Source organism: Pseudopodoces humilis, chromosome 11 (genome assembly GCF_049639895.1).
Source record: "Pseudopodoces humilis isolate 2021_Gansu_Grassland_sample_001 chromosome 11, ASM4963989v1, whole genome shotgun sequence".
NCBI lineage: Eukaryota > Metazoa > Chordata > Aves > Passeriformes > Paridae > Pseudopodoces > Pseudopodoces humilis.
The window spans coordinates 22,154,016-22,162,185 of record NC_142210.1 but is presented as its reverse complement, the minus strand read 5'-3'; positions in this window follow the sequence as shown (position 1 = coordinate 22,162,185).

Here is an 8,170-nt window from a genome sequence, read left to right as displayed (position 1 = left end):
TCCTGAAAAAAGCATTTCTAATCAAACCAATACCTTCACTAAGCAAAACAAAGCCGGCTACGACACTCCTCAGTTATCTTTATTTAATGTGAACCTCAGAATAGAGCAGCTGCCACATTCAAGTGACAATTTGTTTGACATTTTGACACATTATTCACACTCAGAGCATTGTTCTTCTCTTGGAAGCAAACAGATTTTTGCTTTAAATAACCCACTTCATGCAGTGATACTTGCAGGCACAAAGCCTTGGGTGTCATTCATGAAAAGAAATGTTTAGCTGAGTTGTAAATTATAAGACAACAGAATTTGAATCAAAAGGAAGAGTCAGATACTGAGTGGGTGCCACCAAAAAGAGACACTCAACTTTTTCTTTTTTAATTAAGGAGAAATAGCAATAGAACCAACCAGGAGAATTAGAATTTTCAGGATGTTTTTCCTCCAGCACTTGTTGAAGCCCTGGAAAGAATCACTGGCATGGGTGAAACGGGCACCTCCAACCAGCTCTGCATCCTGAGCTGCAGGGGCTGCAGAACTCTTGGAAACAGGAAAGCTCTGCCAGAGGAGGATTCACTCATGTCCAATTTAGCCTCACCATAAGAAAATAAATGCTGCCAGTAACAGGCATCCAGCTCCTTTATGTATTTCTGTCAGGAAAAAAAAGCCACTTCTGAGAGTGTTTCTTTGTTACATTTAATTTAAGTTTGTGCCTATATCCATATTTAATGTCTCGTTTTGACTCAAATCCTCCTGTCCAACACTGTGAAATCTTACTGTGCTTCTGAAAATCACTCCAAATTGACAAAGAGAACATTCTCACCTGAAACAAAGCTCATGCCAAGCCTCACAAGGCTTAGCTCCCTTCCTTTGCTTATTTACACTCACACAGAGACAATTTAGGAAATCAGACATTTTGTCAAGGTGCTTTAACTGAAGGCCTCTTCCCCTTTGGGGAAAATTGAGACTTTGAGGAGAAGGTCACACAACCACATCACAGGAAACAGTGCTGGGAATAGAACTGGGGCTCCCAAGAGAAGAGAAACAACCCTGCTCACACCTTTTGGCCTTTCCAAGACCGTTATCCCCAGAATTCCAGAATGTTTTGTGTTGGAAGAGACCTGAAGCTCATCCTGTCCCACCCCTGCCATGGCAGGGACACTTTCCACAGCCCAGGCTGCTCCAAGCTGGCCCTGCTGCCTGTCTGGGAGGAAGAATGCAAAGGAGATGCCACCAGGGATTCAGAGCTTTCCAGTGGAGTTCTTCCCCCTCCTTCCCAACAGATTTTACCTGGAAAGGACACCTGGCCCTGGACACCTTCCTTCCCTGGACGAGCTGTTAATAAACCCTTAGCTGATTTCTGCCTTCCCTGCCTGCAAGAACAGAAGCCCAAGAGGAGCAGGAAGCTCTGCAGTGCTGTGACAGTGATGGCCCTGTGCCTTGGCAGAGCATTTAACACCCTTAATACCTCGGGGTGAACCACAACTTTTGCTCTGTGTTTAAATTGATCAGCTTCTGAGGCTGCTTTGGCTTCTGAAATCAGGTTTTTTTTTGATGACATGCTGAGAGCACAGCTGTCTGGGCAAGTAATCTGCAACTAATAAAACTCTGCAGTTATTTCTTGTTCTGATATTTGACTAAATGAAAAAAACAAAAAAAAAAGCTTTTGTTGAGCAGCAAGCATTCTGTTTTGTTTAGAAAATTGTCAGGAAAGCAGCCTCATCATTCTTCAGCTGCCTTATTAAACGTAGATGCCATGCAAAGCAGTCCTGATAAACACCCTGCAGCCAGATCAAAGTCCTGGAGTGAAAAATAACCCCCACTGCTGTAAATTGTTTGTCTGGTGTGATTTTCTAAGCACTCCCCACATGCTGTGCCATAAGCCTGCTCCTAGTGCTGCCTCCCTGTTCTTATTTCTGCAGCTTTACGTTGTAGGAACAATGTAAACACAAGGGATGTTAACGTAGGAGTCAAACATCCCAATTTTTACAGGTTCAGTAGAAAATGCTTGAGGGAAGAGAAAGGAAAATGGTTTACTTTGAGATGATTGGGATATTCAAAACGTTGTACACATAAGTCATATAAGCAAACTCATCAACTTTCACAGAATTACACTGCCAAATAAATTCAGGTAGAAAGATTAACGTGAAAAATATTCTCTAGGAAGCTCTTTTGACTTTCCAAACAGACATCATGCAGCATAAGAAATGTTATGTGGCGATGCTTATCCAAGAAAATTCAGCAAGTTTTAATTTGTACTGCAGAAGGGAATTGCAGATAACTATAAAACACTGTCTTTTGAAGTGCTGTACATTATAAACGCCTGGTAAATTATGGAAAGTTACTTCATGTCCCCAGTGCAATTCAGAAAAAATAAAGGGTAACCACCACATTCCTGTATTGGTTTTTGATGAAGTGAACAACATTTGAAACTCCTCAGAACATTAAATCTTCTCTTTCACACAGTTTGTAAAACATCAGGATGATTTCCAGTACCCTTTAAATCCAAGTTATGGTCTAATTTCAAAGATTTTCCATGAAAATAGGTTCTTGCCAACCAAGCCTAAAAAATTCTTTGTAAAATTCAAGCTGGCTCAGCGACAATAATACTTATAACTCTGAATGTTATTTATTATCACTGTTAGTTAATCTGTCTTAACTTTGGCCTAGGCAATGGTGTCATGGCTGAGCCAGTCCTTAAACCTTCATCCTATTCCCTGATCTAAACAGCTCTTAATCAGACAGCAAAAAACTGCTGAAATACCACTGTTAACAATAAAAACAAGCAAAAATATTCCAAATAAAGAAGGTTATTGGCTGTATCCATCCTGCATTCCCTACAAACACAGCAAACTCTAATCTGTTTGATGTAGCTATGATTGGGGATGGGTTTTTTCATTTAGGATGTCTTTCCATACTGGCTATGAAGCTTTCCAGCTTGAAAACTGAAAAAATCTCATCAGCTTGCTTAATATTGACAGGGAAATTGAAGTTTGGTTTTGTGCTCCATCAGAATGGAAAATGGGGGGTTTATTTCTCCATTTCCACCTCAAACCCACACAAGGCACGAATCCAGAGAGGTTTTGGACTTCTGATCCCTGGCAGTGCCCAAGGCCAGGCTGGATGGGGCTTGGAGATGCCTGGGACTGTGGAAGGTATCCCTGCCCAGGGCAGGGGTGGAAAGAAAAGGTTTTCAAGGTCCTTTCCAACCAAAACCACTCTGTGATTCCATGAAAATTCAAAGCAATTCCTTTGGAAAAGACCACATGAAGACCATTTTTACATCCAGTTTGATTTTTCCCACTTTTGGCTACATCACAAGAGGGAAAATTAATTTCCAACCAATCTCTTATTAAACACTACATCTTCCTACAAGGGAAGTGTTTGTCTACCTACAACCAAGCTGAAGATTTTATTTCCACCCACATTAATCTTGCAATCTGCAAATAAGCAGGAGGAATTTAGACAGCAAAATGTGAGAACTTTTGGCCTGACAATGACAATGCTTCCTAGCAATGAAATTTTGCACATCTGAGAAGTTATTTTAGTACTTATAACTTTAAACAAGAGAAGATGGATAGGGGGTTGTAAAATCTGGGTAATTTAAAAAGGTTTTAAAGCAGAAGTCAAGCCAGCCACCAGCTCATCCTGGGCTCAGAGTCTGTTCCCTGTACCAGAACATTTGTTTGAAGATTATTTCCTTAGCTCTCTCTTTCTCAGGCAGTTTATTAGCCTGAACCCTGTGTCCTACACCTGAGGAACTTTATAGCAGTTGAAAGATGTTGGAAATTATTTCCAGGAGCTCTTCCCTTAACAAACCATCCACAGGACTGCACCTCCTGGCACTCCAAGCCTCTCTTTCCAAATCCTGGCTGTTCCAGTGATTGAGCAGGGGCAGGCACTGGATCCATTACAGGGATGAGCAAAGACTCTGCATTAGAAAGGACATTTTCTAAATGGGTTCCAAAGTCATTTCAACAGTGACAGCAACAATGTCACTGAGAACAGGATGTGATTTTTCACTGGCAGGCCTCCCACAGCTTTATCAAGAGCAGATTGGGGCTGTCCCTGCATGTTCTAAGATTTCATCATCCACATTTAAGCCATTTGCATGATCTGTGCTGAAGGGGAGGCCAGGATATTTGCTTTTTTACCACAAGCAGTAAAAAGTAGGAAAAAAAAATCAGAACCCTTATCTCTGCTCCCATTTTGACCTCCTTCTGAGAAAATACACAATAAAAGCAACTTGTCATCCTTTAAATGAATACAAGCCCTAAAAGTCACCTTAAAAATGCAAAAAACCAGAGAGGAAGGGAAAAATGGGGAGGGATGTGCAGGGAAGGGAAGTCTGTATCTATGTAGCTCTTTCTGATCTAAAAACTATTGTCACAACTCTGTTCTGTCACTCCTTTCTCACCTGATTCTGAGGTCCAGCATTTCTGAAGACTGGGTCACCTCACCAACTACAAAAAACGTAGCAGAATGAAACTTTAACCTTCGTTAACAGGTTACCCAAGAGAGAAATAAACTGTGCAAACCCAATGATTGGAATTAGGCCAGATGATGTGACACCTCTCTGTTCCAAAAGTTGCTGGGTATTGGGTTATTTTTTATTTTAATAAAAAAAACTCTTTGTTCTGTTTGTAGCTGATGTTCTTATTGTGACCATAAAAACTGGTTTTACAGTGCTAACAGCTAAATGCAAATAACAGCAGCTGTGTTTCAAGCAACATATGATGTATCTATTTGATAATAGTAACTCTAATGTAATATAAGTAGGAAAATTAAATATAGTAGAGGAGAAAGTATATTTGTATTTGGCAAGCTCCAGCAGCCAGACAAAAATAATGCAACAGAGTATGATTTTTTTCCAGGCTGTTTCAGAGCACTTTAAGAGAAGTGTTCACATTTTTCAAACTGAGCCACATTCAATTAACTTCTCTTCAGGTTTCCCTGTATAAATGATTCAAACTTACAATAAAAACCATAAAATAATTGTCAGGGCTCTGGTGCAGAAGCAGCAATGGTAGAAATGGTTTGTGGGTACCACACCATGGGCCACTTTATTCCTCTCAGCCATTGCCTAATTTACAGCATTTTAAGGTTATAGAGAGAATTTTGGTAGACCTAGGCATAATTCCCAACAATCACAGCTCCATCTTTATGCAGATGTTTATTTTTGAGTTCTGCATCCACTGCCATTATTTTATGGCACAGAAAAACTGGCTACAGCAGGAAATTATAGAAGGCCTCTCCCAATGGAGTAAAGAGCTCCTTTAACCAAAAACCAACACATCTGCAGTAAATTTAACACAGGGAAGAACCACAGCAGACAAAGGAAAACAAAATAAATTGATGGAGTTTTATTCTATTTCATCTTGCAAAGTGAATATTAGAAAAAAAAAATAGTAGAAGTACCACAAGCAATGCTGCCCCAGATAAAGAACCAAATAAAATTCTGTTTGTATCCTTCAACACAAACACTGGGTAATTTTTGTTGCATTACTTCAGAGAAAGATAAGATAGACACACACTGGACCAAATCCTGAAGGATTTGCTGAGGTGTTTTTGTTGGTTTTGGGGTTTATTTCCAGACTTTTTAGTTACACTAAAATAGAACCTAATTCATACCTAGCAAGGTTTCACAGTTCATTCTGGTGAATATTTGTTCCTTAACCCTTCTGTTGTAGTTCCTTTGGAGCATTTGAATTGCCTCAGTTTTACTGAAATAAATCACAGTTTTCCTCTGAGGGTTTTTACATCTCTCAATATATGGAAAATCAGTTTTGTTTTTGAAGGCTTCCATTCCTTGGGCTTGTTAACTGATCTGTATTATTAACATAAAATAGATTATTATGTTTCCATCCCTTACCAAAAGCATAGGCATATTAAACAACCTAATTAATCCTAATTAACTAAAAAGTCACGGAACACTTCTCTTGACCAAAATAATTTAGAAATGCCCTTGTGTTGATGGCTTGCAATTTGCAGGATTCATTTTTGAAATGAAAAAGACAGATGTATTTGTCTCTGATGCAAATGGTCTGGATAAATTAAAACTAATTGGGTTTATGTGTTCCTGATAATTAAATGAGATGCATGTAAGCTATATTATGATGGAGGAAAGAACAACTCTTAATTTTTACAAATGAGATGCAGCAAATTTAAGCATCTTAAAGTCTGTTAAAGGGTAAAATCAAAGGGTAAAACAGAGCTCTGCTCTGGAGCAGGGAGCAGAAACCTCTACAGTGTTTTTTCAGTGGAATTCATCCCTTGCTGGTTGAAAAGAAACACCAACAAGAAAATCTCAATTTTCACTGTCCAATCTTTGCCCATCCCCGTGTGCAAATCCAGCTGGGAAAGGACTTTGGGGGGTTTCTCTGACTTGAGGAGTGGCCCCTTCTACACCAAAATAACAAAGTCTGGCAGCCAGACAAACAGCAGCCAGTGAAGATATTTCAAGGGCTCTCTAGTAAGTTGGTATGGATTTTGAGCACAGGAAACATTCAATTTACACTGTAAATCTGCTCATTAATGGGAATTTGGTTGGTTGATGAGAAGCAACCACATCAATGTGGGCCAGGATCTGACACAGCCGCTGGACAGTGTCAGGCTGAGAATTCACCAGCCCCTCTGATCTTCCCTGAAATGCACTAAGATATCTTGATGATGACAAGGGGGAGAGCAGTTTGGGAATTCTAGCACTTGGAATCCTATGGAATTTGTGTTGGTCCCCTTTACATGGCTGTACATCACACTGAGAGCAGAACATGGCCACATTCAAAAAGTCAGAGCAGGTGGAGCCTGCCAGGCTGCTCAGCAGGAATCCAAAACACTTCAGTATATAATGAAAGTGGTGGCCTCTCCCAAAATCCAAACTGATGGCCAAGTCACTTTCCAGGATTTACATTTCCCAAAATCAGGTTACCAAAAGTCAATGTACACAAAAAGACAGACTTACCCCAGAAGCTCCAAAAACTGAACTGATCTTTCATTTTTCCCCTCCTTTTCTTTCTCTCTAAATGGACTGGAGAGATTTTTCTGTGCAAATCCCTCAACACACAGGTATGGATCAGGCACCCCTACAACAGGCACAGGTAGAAATAAAAGTAAAACCTAAAAGAAAAGAAATTAACATTATAAGTTGTAGATTATATTGGTATCAAGAAAACATAGAATGGTTTGGGGGTTGGAAGGGACCTTAAAGATCATGCAGAGAATTACAGAACAACACATTCATAATAATAAAAGCTTCCAACACTAAATTTGTTCTGTTAGCAACAAATGTATCACAGAACTGCAGCAATTCAGATGCTCTTTTTGGTCTCCTGTTTAGCATATCAGTTCCAGCACTGTAACTTCAACAGAGGGGGGGAAAACCCACACAAAACATCTTCAAATTTTTTAAATCAGGAATACAAGACTGAGATATATTAAAATCACCACTGCCTAAACAGGGATCACTAATGCATTGAAGGGAGCTTGGTTTTAGCCCAAATTTTGTTGAGGGTGTTATCAGAGGCATTTTTTTTTCTTTCAAGCAAAAGGGATGGGAAAACTTTGAAAATCAGATGTTGAAAGCACTCAGTGACTTTCTGGTTGTCTCCAACAAGCCCAAATTTAAAGGATTACCCTGCCTGCTGAGGGCTCGAGGCACACACTGCAGCAGCAGCTGCTTCATCAGTTTTCCTGTTAAAAAAGGTTGAGAGCAGCATGGAAGCAGTCAGGCTGTCTGTGCCAGTGAAATGAGTGTAATAGGAATATTTGGAAGAGTAACTGAAAAAGAAAGGTTACATTGATGAGAGAAAAGCACTGGCCTCCATCTCCAAAGTACAACACCTGCTTTGTGATTTTATTCTCCCAATTTCTGACAAAGAACTGCTGTAATAAAATATCAATATATGGTAAACTCTATAAAGAAAACTGAGGTGGAAAATATGCCCTCACCTTAACGACAAGAAATGAGGCAGGAAATCAAATCAATGGTCTGTTCAGCCTGATGCCTCTAGTTTGTATGAATTAGGGTGGCTGAAGTACTTTTTCCTGTAAAAGAAATTGCTGCCAAGATTACAGTGTTGTCTGATATTAGTGCAGAGCTGCTGGGGGGGCAGATAACACATCAGAGTCCTGGGGTGTGGGGAGAATCCAAACCACGGTGGGTTTAACTGCCAGAAAC